The 22,618-nt window shown below is 51.3% G+C and overlaps 1 protein-coding gene across 1 annotated transcript in view; it reads right to left on the bottom strand.

The window, feature by feature from the left end:
• Positions 1–22,618, bottom strand: part of RBL2 (RB transcriptional corepressor like 2) — an 817,437-nt gene that overhangs the window by 21,494 nt on the left and 773,325 nt on the right. The window lies entirely within an intron of this gene.

The following is a 22,618-nucleotide window of genomic DNA, read 5'->3' as shown; positions in this document are numbered from 1 at the left end:
CAAAGGTTTTGTGTGTTCCACCAATGCAGAGAGTTGTATGCACGACCGGTCACCAAAACTAGGTCTTTTAGATGTCCTTGAACCTGGTTCCACTGTCGTGCCAAGCACTCCTGAAGCGGACGCATGTGTAGCCTTGTGTGAGGGACTATAAAGATGCAGGAGGCCATCATACCTATCAGCTGCATGAATACCTGCGCTGGGAGCGAGTGTTGGGGCCTGAATTTCTGAATGAGCAATTGCATGCTGTTGACTCTGGCTGAGGTTGGGTGCGCTGTCGCTGTTAGAGTGTTGATTGTCGCACCCAGGTACTGTTGTACATGTGCGGGTTGAAGGTGTGATTTTGGGTAATTGAGTGAAAATCCTAGACTGTGTAGGAGGTGAATTGTGCGGGACATGTGGCTGGCACATTGCTGGGCTGACTTTGCTTGAACAAGCCAGTCGTCCAGATAAGGATAGACGTGGATGTGTTGTCTCCGAAGGTGCGCCGCCACTGTCGCTAAGCACTTGGTGAACACCGTGGGGGCAGTAGTGACCCCGAAAGGCAGGACCTTGAACTGGTAATGCTGGTTGTTTATGGTGAACCTATTTCCTGTGTCCTGGGTGAACGGGAATGTGGAAATATGCGTCTTTTAAGTCTAGGGTTGCTAGGAAGTCTCCCTGACTGAGCAATGGTAGAACTTGATGTAAAGTCAGCATGTGAAAATGTTCTGACAAGATGTACTGGTTCAGGGGTCTGAGGTCTAGAATGGGCCTGAGAGACCCGTCCTTTTTTGGGATTAAGAAGTACAGTGAGTACACCCCTGTACCCTGCTGATTTAAAGGCACGAGTTCTATGGCCCCTTTTTGCAGCATGCAGAGTACTTCTTGCTGCAATAAGTGCATGTGCTCTGCGGACATAGGACGGGGCCTTGGGGGTATGTTGGGTGGAGTAGAGGTTAGTTCTAGACAATAGCCTTGTTGGATAAGGTCTCTCACCCACCTGTCTGTGGTTATGCCTTCCCAGACTGGCAGGAACTGCTGGAGTCTTCCCCCGACAGGTGTTATATGGTCGGGGGGCAGTGACAAGACGTCACTGTTTATTGGTGGCGGAGGATCTGGCATTATTATTTCCGCTTCCTCTGCCTTTGGTGCTGTTCCCACGATAGCCACCCCTATTGTTCTTGTTATAGGTGTTCTGTGTGCCCCCTCTGTTGTATTGGGCTTGCTGTGATGGTTGACCTCTGGAGGCTCCCCTGTTACCGGAGCGACAAAAGGAACTGCCCCATAACTGTTGTGACTGCAGAGCCCCCATGGATTTTGCTGTCTCAGTGTCTTTTTTAATTTTCTCAAGGGTTGTGTCTACATCAGGGCCAAAGAGAAAATCAGGGTTAACCGGCTGGTTGAGTAAAGTAGTTTGTATCTCCGGCTTAAAACCAGAGATGCGTAGCCAGGCATGCCTTCTAAGCATCACACTTGCGTTTATGGCCCTAGCTGCCGTGTCTGCTGCATCTAGCGCACACTTGATGGACGCATTTGAAATTAATTTCCCCTCCTGTATCAGCATTTCTGCTCCCTCCTTATAAGCCTCAGGTAGGTGTTGCAGTAGCTGCTCTAACGTGTCGTAGTGTGCCCTATCATATCTGGCTAATAGGGCCTGTGTGTTGTAGATCCTCCAAATATTTGCTGCTTGAGCCGCTACTCGCTTGCCAGATGCTTCAAAGATCTTAGATTCTTTGTCCGGAGGGGGAGCATCACCACTGGTTTGAGAGTTTACCCTCTTACGAGCCTTAGCCACCACGAGGGAGTCCAACGAGAGCTGGCCTTTGATGTACGTAGGGTCCACAGGTGCGGGCCGGTACTTCTTTTCAATCCTTGGGTTTACAACACGTGCCCTTGTGGTCTCCTTGAAGATGTCAGTAGCGTGTTTAAGGACACCCTTCAGCATAGGCAATGTTTTTACTGATCTTTCTGAAGTTAAGAAAGTATCAAACAAAAAGTCCTCCTCTACTGGGTCAGCATGCATGTCCACATCATGGTTTTTGGCTGCCCTTTCAATCAAAGCGTTAAACGCAGCAGTATCTTCAGTAGGTGAGGTTTTGATGGTATAGGACTGAATGTCAGGCGTGGTCTGTGGCTCACCAGGGTCAACAGGGTCAGTCCAGGTTTGCTGTTCATCCTGATCTGTGTTAGCAGGATAATTGAACACATCTTCATTGTATCCCTCCCCTATATCCTCATAGGTGCGTGTGGGCGAATAGGAATAGTCTTGTTCACAAGACTCCACAGGCTCAGAAAGAACAGGTGAGGTTGCCGAGTCCCTTTTCCGTTTCAGAGGGATTTTGTATGACTCCAAAGGAGTTTATGGAACTATTTTCCGTTTGTAAATGGTGAGTCTACCAGTATCCGAGTTGATGAACAGTTTTGACTGATTGTCATAGGAGGGTGCTTGGAACAGCACATCCTCCTCAGCGGACTGAGTCCTTGAAACTACCGACACTTTCATGGTATTGTCGGTGCCTTTTTGTGGCTCAAAGGTTTTTGGTCGGGGGCAGTCCATATTTAATAGGTTGTGTAAGCAGTGGAGACGAACCGACCTTTTTTGAGGGTGTTGCAGCCTTAGATCCGACCAACTTTGTAGGATCACTGGGCTGCTTGCGGCCCTGCGTCGATTCGAGCTGTCGGTGGGCAATAGGTACGCCTTTTTGCTTCGACGCGACGTGCTCTTTCGGGTCGGGAGCATTTTTCGACTCGAAGGCCTTGCTGGATATCGGCGACGAGGCTGGAAGTTTCGGATCGACAGTCTTCCTAGCCTTGAGTCCTTTGCCAGTGTCGCCAGCTTTGGTCGTGGACGTCGACAGCGTCAGCGCGACGTGCCTGACGGCAGAGACAGGCTTCGGCGTCCCGTGTTTCGGGTCGACGCCCCCTTGTGACCCCGAAGGGTTGATGACACTTTTAAATTGGGTTGGAGCCGACGAATCCGAGGCTGTCGATCCGAGGACTGACGTCAGCAGTTTCGGTTTCGATACAGTTGCTGTCGGTTTCGGCTTCGATTTTGCCGCTGAAAGTGGCTGATTGATCGATGGCTCTGTAGAAGTATTCTTAGCCGGGCTTTGACGCGGGGCTATAGAATGCGGGTAAAGATCTTGGCTAAGGCCTTCCGGCGATGCCTCGACCTGAGCCTTAGAGAGTATAGTGTCAGTATCGGGCCCCGCGATTGCGGATGGGCCTTGCTCATCGCTTGAGTCGTCATCGACGGCTCCGATGGCTTCTGCGTCGTCTCCTACCTCGACGATGTCTTCCTCATGGACGTAGTCTCGTTCTTCGTCCAGACTATAATGTGAGTTGTGCTCCGATGCAGGGTCCGACTGCCGGTCAGGCTCCTCTTGATCGGCGCCCTCGATGTCGTCTGCCTCGAAGATATTTTCTGGTTCTGGCGCTGTTTGCTGGGCCGACTGCCTCGCGGCGCGTCGAAGCCGAAGTGTTTTCTTCGACCGGAACTTGGAACAGGCCATGCAGCTGGCCTCGTCGTGGTCCGGGGATAGGCACTTATTGCACACCAGGTGCACATCGATGTGAGGGTATTTGGAGTTGCAGACGGGGCATCTCTTTAACGGGCTCCGTTCCATCGTCGACGCTCGTCGGTGCCTATCTGTCGAAAGGCAATACGGCCTTCGACGTCCTGTTCGAAGAACTGGATGAAGTACCGGGCACCGAACGAGAGACAATACCGACGCCCGAGGGCCTTTTGGCCTCGCGAAAAGTAGTTTAAGTATATTCCGAACTTGAGTCAAGAAGGTACATCCAAACCCAATGGCGGAAAAAAGCAATCTGAAGATGGAGAGGATGCCCATGCGCACTGTAGTCCAAGGGAGGAGCCAGATGCCCATGCGCACTGTAGTCCAAGGGAGGAGCCACCTATCTCGTTATACTTCGAAGACTCTTCCAGGACAACAATGTGCAATCATCCGGACCCAACATTAGGCGGCGATCTATGCACAGATATAAATTCAGCAGCCCACATGCCTCGAACAGATTTATTACTCATATTATTACCTTGGTGTAGTGGGACTGCAGCTATGGCTGTTATGCATTACCCATGTAGATGCATTGCAAATTGATAGGGATTACTGCTGACAATCTTGAATGGACTATCACGTCACTTATAGTAGCTCTGGATCATTTTCATTGAACGTAAGTAGCTCTTAGTACAGAAAAGGTTGGAGACCGCTATCCCCCAACTATCCTGAAGTGACCAGTGATTAGCTCATTGTGTAAGGCATGCAGCTGCCACCACCACCACCGGAAGGGACAGCAGTGGGGTTTGAGAGCGGCCTAAATGCGGGTCTAGGACACAGTTGAAATCGCCACCCACAACCCGAGGGATGTGGGTCTATAGTGTAAGGGCAAGGAAGAGGCACGCCAGGAATCTACTGCCCAGTAGTACAGGCCTCCCATCAAGGAGACCCTCCAACAGAACACAGCGTCCCTACGGGTCTATGTCATTAGCTATTTGTCTGAATGGGACCCCTGGTCGGACCCACACGAGGGATCCCCAGGCAAACCCCATGGTGCTGAAGTACTGACCTCGCCAGCATTTTTTTAAACGGGTCTCCTCCCCCTTCACCACATGGGTCTCTTGAAATAGAGCTATTTGTGCCCCAGGTCTGCGTACAGATTGTTGAACTGTATCGTCCACATTCCCCAGATGTTCCATGTAAGTATACCTATTTCACTCATTCAAGTTCAGAGTACAAGAGGTCACAGGAAAGGGAGGGAGGGGGACCTTGGATCGGCATGGCATCACTCACATCGGTCATACTACTGGGGATGTTGCCTCCCCTAACCGACCGAACACTTATCAAGTGATCTGCAGCGTTAGAATTAACATGAACCCTCAGAACTCCTATCCCAGGGCGGTATTCAACGGGATAACTGCCCTAACAATTAACAAGAATCCCACTACAGGAAGCTTACAAGGTGCTTTTTCATACAGCAAAGCCAAGGCATGGAAGAGGGCCATGCCCTGTGGCAACACTACAGATTGTCTTCTCTCGTGGTACCACTACCGATTGTCTTCTCTAGTATATTTCTGCAGTCAATAACTGCAATGTGGAGCTGAGCGATGAACAGTGAATACTAAGCATCAGCGACCCATGGCTAGGGTACTGTAATGTGTGTAAGAGCAGCTGGAGCTACGCCAACATCTAACTCATAACACCTATACAGCGGTGGCTCCTGTGCTATGACAGAGGATCGTCGCTGACCCCCCCCCCCCACCCAATAAAAATCAGGAAAGGAAAAATAAATCGGCACTCATTTTTATTTTTCCTTCCTTGCCGAATCTTGGGGGTGGGGCCTGAAGGATGACAGCACTGAGGTGAGTGGTAGCGCATTCTCTTCACTGCGTATGGCGGTTTGGCCGGCCGTCTCAGAGTGAAGCTCCCTACAACCCCAGCTGCATTGCTGAGGCTGGAGAGAGCAGGCACAGACTCCCTGTCTGTCCTGAGACATGAATATAGGGCGCACACGCCGATCCTGAATCTGCTCTCATGCGATTGGCCGCAGGGCATTCTTGGAGCCTGTACCAAGGAAGAGGAGCGCGACACGGCTGGCTGAAGGTCCGTTTTTTAAAATTATTTTGCCTCTACCCTTTGCAACTCCTATTCCCCTCTCTTACACTCCCGACCCCACCGCCACCCCCCCACCAGCTGCCCCAACACCCATCACAAACACCGGCCGCTTCTGCGCACATAATGCATGCTGTAACATTCCCACCGCACCCCATCCCTAACCCTCACAGCAGGGTCGATGTGGTCTCACAGACGGAATGGGAGGGGGCAGCAGCATAAGTCTCGTCATCAAGTCGGTGGGCGTGACGGGGACCCAGCCTCAGATATGTACAAGATTCTGCGGATTGTATCTGGTCAAACTATATGGTCAGCAGTTTGTGGTGCGATGTCCGGGAGAGACAGTGATGCAGTGCTGTGGAGGGAGGACCCTGTGTCCACGTCTGAGTGGGGATCCCTTGCTGAATGTGCCTGTGATGATTGTTGTTTCACTAGCAACAATGAGGCCGTGGACAATGCCTGAGACTGTTCTTCTGGTGGCTGGGTTGGTATGTTGGTGGCGGTGATTTGTGGCGTCTGTCAATCCCTCTCTCGCTGCCGTTCTCTGAGCTGCACTCTCGGGTGACAAATGCTCACCTGCGAAGACATTTGCGAATTTACCTCGAATCTACGCTGCTCCAGCCAATCCCGTGCATCAGAAGGCATAAAGAAGAAATACCGTGTTGTTTGCTGTCACTTTCAGCCTTGCTGGAAACAGTAGGGAATACATAAGGCTCACCTGCCAGAGTTTGAGTTTTACTCCCAGAAATAAGGCCCTTCTGCGCTGCTTGGGTGTAGTCCAGAAAAATTTAGATAATCGCATTCTCGTACTGAGGCAGGTCGGTGGTGTAAATCAACTGCAATATGGAGTCGATTAGTATGATGACAGTTCCGTACTCGCACCACTACAGGGCGAGAGGAGGCCCCAAGCCGGGGGCCACCTGGCTGGAAATCGGTGAGCACGCTCGAGTAGGAAATATGGAGATAGCACAGCTTGTAGAATCACCCTGCCAAACTAAGATTCGAAGAACTGCACTGGGTTCGACCCCTCTGCTCTCTCAGGGAAACCCACAATATAGAGGATGTTTCTACGGGAGCACCCTTCCGAATCTTCAGCCCTGTTTTCAAGTTCCTGCAATTTGACGGTGAGTGATCTTACTTTCATAGCAATCTTGGATATTTTGGGCCGAAGCTCAGCAAGGACTGCTTCTGTAGCCCCAACTCTAGTAGAGTTTTCTTTGATCTTCTCGAAGCAGGCTCATTTCCACTACTCCAGAGATCCTGTGTGGTATCCGCTATGGCTTCAAGAATCCTGTCTAATTTTGCATCTGTGACATTAGGGAAGCCTCTACAGAGGTCGTTTCCGGGTCAGGGTTACCCATCGCATCTGTACGGCGGCAGTCCGTCGACCAGGAGTCTGATCCACCCCTCTTACCCATTCTGGGCAGTACGCAAGCAGCCAAGGGTCCGCACCTTTCCTCTCAGTCCCAGGGTTGAAGGCACAGGATCTGCCAGATATATTTATGTGTAGGTTTTGGCCTGTTAGACCCCTCCAGGAACGGGGTACTGTTCAGCAGGAAACGTGGCCCATGCAACCCAGGTCACTCGCACTGAAGCCTCCGGAAACTCTGCTTGTTGATTAATTCACCACCAAGGCGATAATGTCTGTGCAACTGCGTGCCTCAGGACCCCCGGGGGGAGAGAACCTCTGCCACAGATGAGTTCCCTTCCTGTGTTGTGAGGCACCTTCTGAGTCCAAACGGGATGGGACCCGCCACTCACTGAACGTTTGCCACCTCCTGCGCGCAGTGGCCACAAGCCGTTCGAATTACCCCACTTCTGGGAGGTTATGATTGCCATCTTGTGTGAGGAAAGCAGTGGATATATCTATGTCCTACTCATCTGACCAGAACAGCCCCCAAGGATATTTTGCGCCCTCCAGAGTCTCCCTTGAGTGTCAGGGCCAATTCCTCTCCCAACATGCACTACCAGCGTAATATGGTAGGCAGTAGGAGTGGAGTAGCAAGGGGAGGGTGCCAAGTCTGGCTCAACAGTCACTAATCTGCCAGTTGTTGCACGGTTCCCATGTTCAACAGGGTGCGATTCCAGGGGGCTCCAGGCTCCTCCTCCACCCTGCAGTTAATGTAAGCGGTCCGCTAGTCGGGGATGCAGAACAACAGGAAGCACTTCAGGGCCCTCTGCCTCATGTGGTCACTCATTATGGCTCTAGGCCCTTGGTCTCGCAGAAAGAGGCATGCAACATATCACAACTCTCAGCTGCTTCAAGCCTCATCCACTACAGCAGGCACAGGGAGTCAAAGTGGTGCCAGCAGGGGAGGCCCCACAATCTCACCGCAGGTCGGACCCAGGCGCAACCATGGAGGTCGGGTGTACCCTTCTTTCTCCTATGTGCTTCCGTTATCCCAGGGCCTACAGGGGGTTGCTCGTGGGTTTCCTCTGTCATGGGTGTCGGGGCCTTTCTTTTTTTCTCAATCCAGCTCTTTTCAGTGCACAAACAGTGGGAGGGCCAGAGGGAGGACACATCCAACCCTGTCCCTGTAGCCGCGCTCCGATACCACCACAGGCACAGCAGTGCGGCCCAGCAACAGTGTCACACCTCACAAGAGCTTCTTATCACTCACCAGTGGGGCATGCCTTTGTGTGATGTTGGCCCCCACAGATTATTTGGGGTAGGGACCTGATTGGCTTAGCCACCAGTCCTCTGTCTGGCCCGGGGGGTCCTGGCTCAGCACGCGGCCTCAGCACCACCAGTCCACGTTCCCCTCCAGCTTTTATTGGGTCACTGTTAGTCCCGCTATCTTGCATCCGTGCTCATTGTTAGGAGCCGCTTCATGCCATCAGTTCCACCTGTTCGTCCACTGGGCGACAGGGACCAGGGTCACAGCGTTGTTTGATGATCTCAGGTCAGCAATGCGGAGCTGCCTCAGCCTACGTCCACAATCATCCGCGGCTTGGCCACACACCCTGCTTTGCCATTACTTTGAATGGCAAAGTCAGGCTAGCTGTTTAAACTGCTCTTCCAGCCTGCAAATGGCAGGCTGGGAGTCTCGTTTTACTTGAGTCACACACAGTGTGGCACAACCAGTGCTACAATCCCTGGGGGGACCCTCTACTTACATGCCCTGTGTACACTTTACTGGGGGCTTACAGGTAAGTACGCTTAGTCTAATGGGTAAGAGCCAATTTGACATACCTATTTAAGGGTAAGGTCACAAGCTCAGAGGTTTGGTTAGCAGACCCCAGTGCGCTCCGAGTCGAAAAACCAGAAGCATCAGTCCAAAAACAATGGGGTGATCATATAAAAAAAGGCATTTTTGCTTATAAAAAATATGTAGGAGAAACATCTTGGGGATAACCTGCACTAAACATCAATCCATAATAATGTATTATTGCAAGTATCTAAACCACAATCATCACTATTTAACTGAACAATAAACTGGGAAACAGCACTGATCAGTGGAAATAAACACAATACATATACATCGAACAAGTTACTTATCTTTGGTAACGTATTATCTGGCAGAGACTATCTAGTTGCAGATTCCTTACCTTTGAATTCCCAGGCGTCAGGCTGGATCCGGAAACTTTAGCTGAGCAATACCCCTTGCGAGCGGCGTCGGGTGGCTCCATTTGGCTCTGCGTGACATCGTCCGAGTTGGTAGCGTCGTCGGTTATGACGTCGCAGTGCCTATATAAGAGACACCCAGGCGTGCAGACGTCAGTACTTTTTATTTTTTCCACGCCAGAAGCGCAGAGCCACGAAGTAACTGACATAGTCATGTGCAAAACTAGGGCCCTGATAAAGCGAGTAACCCTAGCCCTACAATATTAGTCCACAAAGCGGGGAGGCATGGGTGAGGCTGTAAGGAATCTGCAGCAAGATAAGAGGCTCAATCAGATAATGCGTTTCCGAAGGTAAGTAACTTGTTCATCTGATAGAGAGTTCTAGCTGCAGATTCCTTACCTTTGAACTAGATACCCAAGCCATACCATCCTGGCATGAGTTGCAGACCAATATCCTATAATATGAAGTCCTGCAGCACCAAGCGAGAAAAATGCTTGTCCCTGCGGACCTGACCGTCCAAGCAATAGTGTTTTGCAAATGTGTGCAAAGATGCAGACGTTGCTGCTTGACAGATGTCTTGCATGGGGACACCCAGAGCCAAGGCCTTAGTTGCAGCCTTTCCCCCAGTGGAACGGGCCCTTTACCCCTCAAGGGGCAGCTTCTTCGCCAGGTCCTAGCAGATCTTGATACAGAGATCGACCCGCAAGAAATGGTCTTTTTCTGCATGGTCCTTCCATTATTCGCTCCCACGTACCCCACGAAGAGTTGGTCGTCCACCTGGAACTCTTTAGGGCGGTCAAGGTAGAATGACAAGGCTCTTTTTGGGTACAGATGGTGGAGACGCTCCTCTTCCTTAGAGGGAAGCGGGGAGCACAGAAGGTGGGCAATGTGATGGACTAACCTAGGTGGAAAGGGGTCACAATGTTCGGTAAAAAGGATTCCCGGGTGCGAAGAAAAGGACTTGAGATAAGGCGGCGAGCAAGATTAACAAGTTACTTACCTTCGGTAACGATATATCTGTAAGAGACACATATTAGTTATAGATTCCTTACCTTAGAATTACCCCCAGGCTTCAGACTGGATCCAGAGAACTTTTCTTCAACAGTACCCCTGCGCGTCAGTAAGTGGTGTTGGTCGACTTCGCATTAGTCGTCGGTGTCGTGATCGCTGGAATGACGTCACAGTATCTACATAGACACCACCCCCGTGCGCTGATGTCCGTTCTTTACACGGCATTCCACGCCAGAAGCGCAGAGCCATACAAGACACTGACCACTGGTGCACCAAACTAGGGTCCTGAAAGGGAGTTCATTTCTCTAGAAATCAGTTCGCAGAACGGGGAGGATGGGTGGGGTGGTAAGGAATCTAGAATTAATGTCTTACAGATATATTGTTACCGAAGTTAAGTAACTTGTTCGTCTGAAAGAGACCATTAGTTATAGATTCCTTACATTAGAATAGATACCCCAGAAATATCAACCCCGTAGGTGGGTCTGTGAACCAAGTTCACACCAGAAAGTCCTGGAGAACTGAAAGGCCAAAGAAGCTGCCTCTCCAGACTTGACCATTCAGGAAGTAATGTTTAGTGAAAGTGTGCAATGATGCCCACTTGGCTGCCTGGCAGATGTCACTGAGAGGGACTCCACGTCCCAAAGCAGTAGTGGCTGCAGTCGCCCTGGCGGAATGGGCAAGCTGTCCTACCGAAAGGCTCCTTTTTTGCCAAGGAACAGCAGATTTTTTCTTTTTTTTAAATATATTTTTATTGAGATGTAAAGCAGAGCAAAAATACATACATTAAGATCGGTTATTAGCTGCGAACACTTCAAAGCTGGATCAGCAGATTTTAATGCAAAGGACAACCCATCGAGAGATTATCCGCTTTTGTACGGCTGACCTTTCTTGGCGCCCACATAGCCAACAAAGAGTTGACCATCCACCCGGAATTGTTTTGTGCAATCCAGATAAAAAGATAGCCCACGTTTTGGATCAAGACGGTGGAGCCTCTCCTCCTCTTTAGAAGGATACGGGGGCAGGAAGATGGTGGACAAAGTGATGGTCTGTCCTTTGTGGAAAGAGGTAATGACTTTGGGAAGAAAAGATGGTCGAGTTCAAAGCACAACCACCTTGTCAGGATGAACAGCAAGGAAAGGAGGTTTAGCAGAAAGAGCCTGAAGCTAACTCACCCTGCGAGCAGAGGTGATGGCAACCAGAAAAGTAGTTTTCAAGGTCAATAGTCTCAGAGGGCAATTATGAAGTGGCTTGAAAGAAGCACACATGAGGTAGGTTAAGACCAGATTCAAACCCCACTGGGGCATTACGAAAGGAATAGGAGGAAAGAGGTGAGAAATGCCCTTACAAAATCTATTTACCATAGAGGACTTTAAAAGAGAAGGATGATCAGGTATGGTGAAGAACGGCATAAATGGCCAAAAGATAGCCTTTAAGTGTGCTCAGAGCAGAGCCCTGCTGGGCGAAAGAAAGTAGGAAGAGGAGACCCTCTAAAAGGGGATCCACAGCCTTTGCTGTGCACCATGCCACAAATTTTTTCATCTACAGGCGTATACCGGTTTAGTCGAGGGACGCCTGGATGCCAAGATGACATTACAGACTTCGGGAGGGAGGTCAAAAGCTGTGAACTGTCGCCGCTCAATCTCCACGCAAGGAGGTGGAGGCTGGACAGGTTTGGGTAGAGAACCGTCCCCTGCTGTTGCGACAGAAGATCCGCCAGAGTCTGATCGGAGGATCGATGGCCAAGTGCAAGAGCTCAGGATACCAGACTCTTTGTGCCCAATCTGGAGCCACAAGAATGACTTGGGCACGGTCGTGCTTGATCTTCTTCAGCACTCTGGGCAGAAGTGGTATAGGCGGAAAGGCATATAGAAGACCGCATTTCCACCCGCGACGAAAAGTATCGCCGAGCATGTCCTGCCTTGGAAATTTCAACGCGCATAACTGCTGACATTGCATGTTCTCTTCGGTGGCGAACAGATCTATCCAAGGCTCCCCAACTGCCGAAAGAGACCTTGCACCACTTCCGAGTGAAAACGCCATTCGTGATCCATCATGCACCGGCAGCTGAGTTCGTCCGCCCTAGCGTTCAGGGAACCTGCCAGGTGTTGAACCACCAGGGACATGCCCGGATGTTCCAGCCACGTCCAGAGGCAGAGAGCTTCTTGACATAGGGTCCACCACCCCACCCGCCCTGTTTGTTGCAGTACCACATGGCGGTGGTGTTGTTCGTGAACACCTGCACCACTCTTCCTTTGCAGAAGGAAGGAATCCTTTCAGTGCAAGACGGATCACGTTGATGTGGAGCCCGGACTCCGACGGAGACCAGAGGTCTCTGATCTCCGCCTCTGCAATGTGGCCGCGCCATCCCAGAAGCGATGCATCTGTCACCACTGTGAAGTCTGGTTGGGGAAGGAAGAGGGATTTGCCGTTGACCCGATCCTGGTTCGCCAGCCACCACTGCAATTGGTGTGCAGTGCCCTCCGAGATCTGGACAACATGGGAAAGATTCCCCTAATGCTGTGCCCACTGGAACTTCAGGTCCCACTGCAGAGCCCGCATAGGCCACCTGGCATAGTCCACCAGCAGGATGCAAGAGGCCATGAGGCCCAGCAGCCTCAGGGTCATCCTCACCGAAACCCAGGATAGAGGCTGAAACATCATTATCATAGCCTGAATATCCTGGACTCACTGCTCAGGAGGATAGGCCCGAAACTGCGCTGTATCCAGAACTGCTCAGATGAAAAGGAGCCTCTGAGAGGGAATCAGGTGTGACGTCGGCATGTTTATAGTGAACCTCAGCAAGTGCAGGAGTTCTGCCATAGTCTGGAGGTGGGAAACGACAGCCTGGAGCGAGACCACCTTCAATAGCCAGTTGTCGAGATAGGGGAAGACTGGAACCCCTGATTTACGCAGATGAGCTGCGACCACTGCCATCACTTTCATGAACACTGAGGGGCGCTGGTAAGGCCGAAGGGGAGCACAGTAAACTGAAAATGCTCATGCCCTACTGTGAACCGTAGGTAATGCCTGTGGACTGGCAGGACGGGGATGTGAAAATAAGCGTCCTGCAAGTCCAACGCTACCATCCAGTCTCCAGGGTCGAGGGCAGAATAGACCTGAGCCAATGTCAACATTTTGAACTTCTTCTGGAGGAAGCAGTTGACGTCCTTGAGGTCTAAGATAGGATGCAGGCCTTTGTCCTTCTTGGGCACCAGAAAGTAGTGAGTGTAGCAACCACAACCTACCTCTGGCACAGGGACTCGCTCGATTGCTTCCTTGGCCAAGAGAGCCGCAACTTCATGATGGAGAAGGGCCAAGTGATCCTTTGACATGCGATGGAGTGTTGGTGGCATGGAGGGAGGGGTAATCTTGAAGGGGAGGGAGTAGCCCCTTCGGACTATCTGCAAAAAACACTTGCCTGACGTGACGTGCCAGGGAGGTGCTGGCTGGTCCTGCCGCTCACTGGCAACTGCATCCGATTTACATAGACTTCACAAAAACGTGTTAAACTATGCAAGTGGTCTAGACCACTTGCATAGTTTAACACAGTAAACCAATGTGTACTACTATTGTGTTAAATATCGCGGATAGCCTGTTTATGCATTCCCATTGACATAGGCTCCCATACACCTGTTGCCCGAAATACTTTGTGTTCATTTACTGTTTATTTTTTACGTTTTTGTGATGTCTATGTAAATCGGATGCAGGATTGTATCCCACTGTATTGTTTCGTCCTTTGTTATTTGCTGAATTTTTCTAACTGATTAAAACTGTGTCTGGCTGGACACTAATGAATATAGAACTCATTGTAGACTATATTGTATTTACTTGCTCCAACAGTTCTCTTTAAGGACCATTGTCACTATTATAACTTGCAACGAAAGGCCTTGCCGAGTAATAGCCGCCTTCGAAAAACCAGCGCGCAGTACTGCTGACACAACGTGTTCTCTTTGGAGGCAAACAAATCTAAACAAGGTTCTGACCACTGCTGAAAAAGACCTTGCGCCACCTCTGACTTCAGATGCCATTCGTGATCTGCTAGGCATCAACGCCTTAGTTTGTCATCCCTGGGGTTCGAAGAACCTGCCAGGTGTTGAACCACCAGGGTTATGCCCTGCTGTTCCAGCCATGCCCAGAGATGCAGAGCCTCTCGACAAAGGGTCCACGACCCCACCCCGCCGTGCTTGTTGCAGTACCACATGGCGGTGGGGTTGTCCCTGAACACCTGCACCAGCTTCCCATTGACAGAGGGAAGAAATGCTTTCAATGCCATTCGAATTGCCCGGAGCGCCAATACATTTATGTGGAGCCCCGCCTCTGCCGGCTACCAGTGTCTCCTGATCTCTACATCTCCCAGATGGCTGCCCCATCTCAGAAGTGATGCATCTGTCACAACTATGAGATCTGGTTGGGGAAGAGAGTGGGGTCTGCCACTAATCCAATCGTAGTTAATCAACCACCACTGCAGATCTCTCACAGTACCTTCCGAGATCTGGACCAAGTTGGTGAGATTTCCCCGATACTGTGCCCATGGGGAAACGGCCTCTACAACGAAGCCGTTTCCACGAAATCATTTACCACGCATGCACTACAACGCATGCGTGGTTACAACGAAAGGGTTTACCACGCATACCTTTACTACGAAATACGTAGTAAAGGCATGTGTGGTAAATGAAAAGAAAAACGAAGGGGGGGTTGGGGGGTCTCCCCCATAAAAAAAATAAAGGTCTGGGATAAAAAGGGGGGCTGGGGCCCCCCCCCCCAAAAAACAAAACTAACCTGAGGAGCCGAAGTAAAAGCCGAAACCGAAGCTGAAGCAATCAACGTCGTTAGGGAGGAAACGGAAAGTAACTTCCGCTTCCTCTTAACGACGTACGACCGACGTAACCAGAGAAGATGGAGGGAAGGGGAGTTAAAAGGTAAGGGGTATTTTAGTAAAATACATATATATATATTAAGGGTTGAGGGTAAATATAAGGAGTGAGGCTGGGGGAATGTAAGGGGAGAGTTTTAACCTTTATCAAGAGTATGCCCTCACCATGCATACATTTACAACAAAAAACGGTGTAAATGTATGCGTGGTGAAGGAATATTCGAGGTAAAGGTTAAGCGTGGAAAACGAATTCCGTTGTAACGCATGCGTGGTAAAGGCATGCGTTGCAACGGAATTCGTTGTAACGTCATACATTTGTGCCCATGGGAACTTCAGGTCCCACTGCAGAGGCCGCATATGCCAATTGGCATGCTTCACCAACAAGATGCAGGAGGCCATGAGGCCCAACAGCCTCAGAGTCAGTCTCACCTAAATCCACAATAGAGGCAGAAACATCGGAATCATAGCCTGAATATCGCAGACATGTTGCTCGGGAGGATAGGCCCGAAACTACACTGTGTCCAGAACTGCCCCAATGAAGAGGAGCATCTGAGAAGGAGTCAGGCGTGACTTCGGCATGTTTATAGAGAACCCCAGCGAATGAAGGAGGTCTGCCGAAGTCTGAAGGTGGGAGACGACTGCCTGGGGTGAGGACACCTTCAACAGCCAGTCGTTGAGGTAGGGGACGACTGACACCCCTAATCTGCACAGTTGAGCTGCGACCACCGCCATCACCTTGGTGAACACTCGAGGGGCACTGGTAAGGCCGATGGGAAGCACAGTAAACTGAAAGTGCTTGCGGCCTACCTTGAACCACAGGTTTCACCTGTTGCCCGGCAGGCTGGGGATATGAAAATGTGCATCTAGCAAGGTCCAAATCCACCATCCGAAGGAGCGCATAAGGCAAGCCCGTCCGTGCCTGGACCACTCCCAGCGCCAGACTCCCTGGCCCCCGCAAGAACCGCGACTCCCGACGACGCTAAGACGCCAGCTTTCTTCATGGACTCAACACCGGCCGACCATCAAACTGCTTCCAGGCTAGCCAGATACTCACCCACGGACCCTTCACCTGCCGTAGGTGCAGCTTCACCAGCAGCCGAACACCTGTACACCGTACCCCAGCCGTCAGAGCAGAACGCAACCACCTCAGATGCATATTACTCAACACACGCTCCATCAACAAGCACGCCGTCGAACTCTGGGGCCTACTCGACTCAGCCTCCCCGGAGGCCGCCTTCCTAACCTGGACTTGGATGTACCCCTCCACGGCACCAGACATTGCCATAGTCATCCCAGCCGGATACAAGATCACCAGAAGGGACCGCACCAACAGACCAGGAGGAGGAATCGCCATCGTCTACAGGAGCCCCCTCAGAGTCTCGTCCTACCCGACTGATACCTCCAGCACCACCGAACCCCTGCACTTCCAGATCCACACCGACCCCAACACCACCCTCAGAGGAACATTCGTTTACAGACTCCCCGGACTACAGCCTCCTCGGAGACCTGAATTTCCACCTGGAGAACCGCGACAACAGCAACTTCGTCGCCCTGCTCGTTAACCTCGCCAACCTCATACTCAAACAGCATGTCACCACCCCCACCCACACCGCCTGACACACGCTCGACCCCATCTTCTCAGCCAGCAACCACATCACCTTTAGCCACACCACCGAACTACACTCGACGGACCAACGCTGCGTCCACTTCACCTTCAAGAAACACACCAGGCACCACCACTCGCAACGGATGCCCTACCGCGGCTGGAAACAAGGTCACCGAAGTCCAGCTTTTTCACCACCCTCGCCCATGAACCACCGCCAGACTCCACAGATACCGTCATAGCCGCCAGCAACCTCAGGCAATGGATCGACGACTGTGCCAACACTCTCTCACCGATCAAAAAACCCTCAAACAGACGCACCGACAGAAAGGCCAACTGGTTCACCACCGACCTCCAGGAATCCACACAGGTCTGCCGAAGACTCGAGAAAAAGTGGCGCCAGGAAAAGACACCAGACAATCACTCAGCCCTTAAGAACGCCAGCCGCAAGCACCACCAACTCTTCTGAGCCACCACAAGGACCTCCTTCAAGGAATGCATTGACAACAACACACACAACAGCAAAGAGCTTTTCAACATCGTGAAGGAGCTCTACAACCCCACCGCCATCGCAAGACCTATGCAACTCATTAGCCAACTTCTTTCACCGCAAGATCGCAGACATCCTTGGCAGTTTCATCACCCAGATCCAGATCCAGATCACACCCTCAGCACACTCCTCCACGACGCAGGAATCGGCGACAAGGCCCTGGACTGGATCACCTCCCTCCTCACCGACAGAACCCAGAGGGTCCACCTCCCCCATTTCCGATCTGAAGCCACCAAGATCATCTGCGGCATGCCCCAAGGATCATCCCTCAGCCCTACCCTGTTCAACATCTACATGGCTCCACTCGCCAACAAGGTCCGCTCCCACAACCTCAATATCGTCTCCTACGCCGACGACACCCAGCTGATCCTCTCACTCACCAAGGACCCAGCCACCGCAAAAACGAACCTCCACAAAGGACTGAAGGCCGTCGCCGACTGGATGGAGAACGGCCGCCTGAGACTGAACTCAGACAAGACGGAGGTCCTCATCCTCAGCTCCTCCCCCTCCGCCTGGGACAACTCCTGATGGCCAGCTGCGCTGGGAGCCGCACTAACGTCCACCGACCACGCACACAACCTGGGGTTTATCCTTGACTCTTCACTCTCAATGATCCAACAAGTCAACGCCATCTCCTCCTCCTGCTTCAACACCCTCTGCATGCTTCGCAAGATCTACAGATGGATCCCCACCAGAACCAGAAAGACGGTCACCCAAGCCCATGTCAGTAGCAGACTGGACTACGGCAACTCCCTTTAAGCTGGAACCACGGCCAAACTCCAGAAAAAACTTCAACTTATACAGAACGCCTCCGCACGCCTCGTCCTCGGCATGCCCCGCCACTCCCACATCACTGGCCACCTGAAGGACCTGCAATGGCTCCCCGTCAACAAGAGGATCACTTTCAAGCTCCTCACCCACGCTCACAAAGCACTCCACAATGCCGGTCCAGCATACCTCAACAAGCGTCTCGCCTTCTACACCTCAAATTGCCAGCTTCGCTCCGCCAACCTTTCCCTCATCACCGTCCCACGCATACACTGAACCACCACTTGCGGCAGATCCTTCTCCTACCTCACCGCCAAGACATGGAACACCCTCCCCACCCATCTGCGTCAGATCCAGGACCTGCTGACCTTCAGGAGACTTCTCAAGACCTGACTGTTCGAGCAGTAGCTGTTACACCCCTCCCCCCTGCCCCCCCTCAGCTCCTTGAGACCCTCATGGGTGAGTAGTGCGCTATACAAATTGCTTGACTGATTATTTGATTGACCATCCTGTCTCCTTGGTCGAGGGCAGACTATACCCGAGTTGAAGTGAGCAGCTTGAATTTCCCCATCTTGAGGAAGAAATTGACGTCCGAGGATCTAGAAAAAGCTGCTGCTCCTTGTTCTTCTTTGGAATCAGAAAGTAGCTGGAATAAAAGCCACTGCGTCCTTCTGTAACCGGGACCTTTTCTATATCTCACTTGGCCAAGAGAGCTTCAACTTCCTCTTGGATCAATTTTAAATGATCCTCTGTCAACCGTTCCTGCTTTGGCAGAATGAGAGGAGGAAAAGAAAGGAGAGGCAGAGAATAGCCCTCCTGAATGATCTGCAAAATCCACATGTCCGATGGTATGGATCTTCAGTGGGGGAGATGAAGACAAATTCTCCCACTGAGTGGAGTAGTGTGGTCCTGCAGAATCAGATTAGGAGTGCTTGGATGCTGCTGGGGACAGTGTGGCTGACAAATTCTGGCCTCCATTCCTGGATCGGATTGCACAGCATCCACATCCTCGCACGGCTTGGGTAGTCTGTGAGGGACGGTGGATGGGATAAGGCTGACGCGGCTGGAAACCCCTACTGTTACCAAGAAAGGGGCAAAAAGAAGACTGGCCATGAGGAGTGGAGGAGAAGCCCAAGAAACTGTCCGCAGCTTTAGAGTTCTTGAACCTAACCAGGGCCGAATCTGCCTTTTCCCCAAAAAGGTGGGTTTCATCAAAGGGCATGTCTATCAGATTAGCCTGGACATCCCTGAGAAGCCAGATGTACGGAGCCAGGTGTGGAGTCTTAATGCCACTGTTGTCGAAATTGACCTACCCAGTGCATCTGTTGTATCTAAACCATACTGTATGGTGAATTTTGCTGCATCTCTCCCATCCTTCACCGCTTGAGAGAGCACAGCCCGGGCCTCCTCTGGGACCTGTGGCAGACTTTGCACAACCGTTTCCCAAAGAGAATGGGAGAAACGGGCCAATAAACTGGCAGTATTCACCAACTGCAATGCCAGGCTGGAGGAAGAAAACAACTTCTTCCCAAACCTCTTGGATTCTCTATGCGGAGGGGAGGAAGGGAACACGCCCTGGGACGTCGAGGCCTGCACCACCAAACTTTCTGGGGTGGGGTGTTGGCTGAGGAACTTAGGGACGCCCGGACTGGGCAATGGTGGCGTGCAATTGTCCTATTCACAGTACCCTCTGTGCCAGGCTTGGACCACGTGCCTAGAAGGACGTCAGTAAGTGCTTCGTTGAAGGGCAAAAGGGGTTCCGATGTAGAAGCTCCCAGTTGAAGCACCTCGGCCAGGAGATTGGTCCTGCCCTGCACTGAGGGCAGTTCTATCTAGTCCAAGGGCCTCAGCTGCCCTCCCTACTACATAGGCAGAGGATGCCTCCTTCTCTGTAGCCACCGTTGGCGGAGAGAAGATGCCAGTATCAGGGGAGGTGTCTAGGCTACTGGTCTCTCCAAGATCCCCATGCCAGTCCAAGTTCTCTTCAAAGACTTCCTGGTTTTCCAGAGTCCACAGACCCTTCCAATTCCTTTTCTGAGCCTAGCACATCCTCAAAGTGCTGAGACGATAACGTAGAACCTCTGAATTCATTCAGTGTCGGAATCGGGATCGGCATCGTTCCGGCTCTGTGTCATCGGGATGAGAATGGGGCTGGTGCTGCTGATTGGCACTGGCGGAGCCACAGCCACCAACTTTGGGTCTGAGGTCAGGCATCGACCCGGTTCTGGGATTGGATCCCTGAGGCCCCACCGGCACCATGGCTGGAGCCGACGGAGTCGAACCCGATGAGGCCCCCTCAGACCACGCTGGGTCCGAGGGCTCACCAGTGGGGTCGTTCCGTTCAAATATGCAGTGCATTGCCTCGTAAAACTCTTTAATTTGAGTGGGAACCGCTCCGGCTCCCAGAAAGCGTGGGAGGCGCTAAGTCGACTCAGGCTCCGGCTCACTCCCACCGGCTCCCTGGGGTGGGAGGCTTTGTTCCCTGAGCCCAGAAACAAAGCCTTTCCAGGGCGGAGGTGTTCACACCTCCCCCAGGTCAGGAAGAGCCATCTGTGCAAGGGAGCTTCAAAGGTCCTGCCGCCTTTGTAACACGACCCCCAGCCTCTCCAGCTATATAGGAGCAGGCCCCCTTCCTGTTTCACCCCCCTTTCGGCTGGAAGACAGGTGGGAAAAGCTAGAGCTGCCCAGAAGGTGTGCTCACCTCAATCAACCCCATCCCTCAGGTGAGAGAGGCGAGTTGAAGCCCACTCTTGTAGATGGCAGGCACTCTCCAATCAATGTGAGGGATTGTGCCCACTCCCCAATGTGGGGTGAGCACACCAAGGGTGTAGACAACCTAAGGTCAGTAGTCCCTTGACTACTGACCCCGAGACCCCTAAAACACCCCCTAAATACAGTATTTAGGGGGCAGCCCTGAACCCAGAAAGGAGATTCCCGCAACCTACGAAGAAGAAGGACGAAAGAAGACGCCCAGCAGAGGAGACTGCAGAGAAGAACTGACTTGGCCCCAGCCCTGCCGGTCCGTCTGCAGTTTCCAAAGATCCTGCGCCAAAGTCACCTTGTCCTGCAGCCAATGACCTCCAGAACCCCTGGGAATACAGACTACCTTCCGCAAACACTGGATCCCCTGTAAAAAGCAGCTATGTTCAAAAGAAACTCCCAAGACAGACTCTGAGCATGCTGAGGACAAAGAAAACAGATGCCTGGAACCACCACTGCACCGGACGCCTATGGCCCGAATCCGAGTGACCCACCGGTCCCAGCGAGGTACCCCAGCACTCCAGAGTCCGAGTCTACCGTGGGTTGAATCCTCCAGGACTCCCCAATGTCACATGCAGCCTCTGCACGGAGACCCCTCAACTGTGAGTGGCCAGGTTACGTGAAATCCAACCTCAAAAGACACCCCTGCATCCAGCCGCCCGGCGGCGTGGTGAAGAGGACCTGAGGTTCTTTTGCTGTTCGGCGACATATAATTTTGATTCACAGTCCTGGATGGCCTTCGGTTGTATAGAGGTACATTCTAGGAACGTCTTGAAGTCGTGTCCAGAGTCCAAATATGAGAAACAGACCCTGTGCATGTCTGCCTGACATCTGTTTCAGACAGTCTTGACACGGTTTGACTCCTGTAGTGTTTGGTGGGGACATAGATCTCTTAAACACTGGAAAAGATTTCTGAAAAGATTTGTCACCCGTCAAAAAGGGCAGCGGAATTCTGGAATTGCATTCAAAAGCATGGAAAGAAAAGAACTGATGTTGGTGTGCATTGGTGGCACCTATATGTGAGTCTGCTCTCACTTACGGGGTGGAACAAACTCAAAGTGGAGCTGCATGGCGCCCAACTAGTAGCATGAAGGAGCAATGCTTTGTAAACCTCTGGACCCAGTCTCTCACCTGGCGAATTTTCCAACGGTGAGGAATCTGTGGTTAGAAGTGTCCATCAGAATTAAAACTTCCTGAAAAGTATTAATATCGCCAATGGGAGGATCTATGGCCGGTGGCAAAGGTCTGAGAATATCTTCTGGGTCTTCACTTTGAAGAACTTGAAGACACAGAATATGTCCATGCCCTGAAAAATATCTTGAAGAATATCTCAAAGAACAATATCATTTAAAGTGTCTAGAATGGCAAAAAAAAATTGTATCACTGGTAGAAGGTCCCCCTTGTTCTCCCTCTCCTGACATTCCAGATTCTCGTGAGAGGAACAATTAACATCTGAGCTCCTCCTTATCAAGTCCATGAAGAGAGATTTTCTCTCCATTCTCATGGGTGAATCTTGGAAATGTTCTGCAGTGGTCTGGAAACTGGGTATTTTAAAGGCAAACAATACACAAGTTTTCTGTGACATGAAGCTCACTTCTCAATAAAAGATGGTGTTTTGTGAAGAAAGAAAAATATTTCCTGCCAGGAAATGACATAAATATACATTAAGTCCTTTACATCAAAGTCTGAATATGTAGTTCTTATTAAGATAAAAAATATATTATATCTCTTTTGAAGCTTTAAACCATGGTACAACCCAAGAAACACACCATATTCATCATTACCCCCAGGGGTGATTTGCATTGCCAATAAGAAAATTTACTACACTGTCATGTGGTTATACTCCTTTCTGGTTAGAATTTGGCAAAACATTCCCCTTCAT

This window comes from Lissotriton helveticus, chromosome 12, assembly GCF_964261635.1.
Source record: "Lissotriton helveticus chromosome 12, aLisHel1.1, whole genome shotgun sequence".
Classification (NCBI taxonomy): domain Eukaryota; kingdom Metazoa; phylum Chordata; class Amphibia; order Caudata; family Salamandridae; genus Lissotriton; species Lissotriton helveticus.
Note: the sequence above shows the minus strand (reverse complement) of the source record. Positions and strands in the feature narration are given on the sequence as shown.